General features: G+C 59.2%; 1 protein-coding gene across 1 annotated transcript in view; it reads left to right on the top strand.

Annotated features, from left to right (window-relative positions):
* GFM1 (G elongation factor mitochondrial 1) overlaps positions 1-510 on the top strand; it is a 25,225-nt gene that overhangs the window by 16,089 nt on the left and 8,626 nt on the right. The gene's annotated exons all lie outside the window — the stretch shown is intronic.

Genomic DNA, 510 nt, shown 5'->3' with positions numbered 1-510 from the left:
GTCCCCTGGGAGGCAGAGCAAGTCCCTCTGGAGTTCTGGGATCAGAAACGCCCAGGAAAGTTTAATTTCATGTCTTGTTCTGTGGTTGGTCCCCACTCCCATCACCTGCTCCTTCCAGCTGTGGGAGTTCCCAGAGGTGCTCAGGAGTTCCCAAAGGTGCTCAGAGGTGCTCAGGAGCTCCCAGTTGTTCCCAGGGGTGCTCAGAGGTGCTCAGGTGTTCCCAGGAGTGTTCTCAGGGGTGCTCGGGAGTTCCCAGGTGTTCTCAGGAGCTCCCAGAGGTGTTCAGGAGGTCCCAGGGGTGCTCAGGTGTCCCAGGGGTGTTCCCAGGGGTGCTCAGTTGTTCCCAGGTGTTCCCAGGAGCTCCCAGTTGTTCCCAGGTGTTCTCAGGGGTGCTCAGGAGTTCCCAGAGGTGCTCTCAGGGGTGCTCAGTTGTTCCCAGGTGTGCTCAGGGGTGCTCAGTTGTTCCCAGGTGTTCCCAGGAGCTCCCAGTTGTTCCCAGGTGTTCTCAGG

Source organism: Geospiza fortis, unplaced genomic scaffold, assembly GCF_000277835.1.
Source record: "Geospiza fortis unplaced genomic scaffold, GeoFor_1.0 scaffold172, whole genome shotgun sequence".
NCBI classification, from domain to species: domain Eukaryota; kingdom Metazoa; phylum Chordata; class Aves; order Passeriformes; family Thraupidae; genus Geospiza; species Geospiza fortis.
The sequence above is the reverse complement of the archived record's forward strand: the minus strand, read 5'-3'. Positions and strand labels throughout refer to the sequence as shown.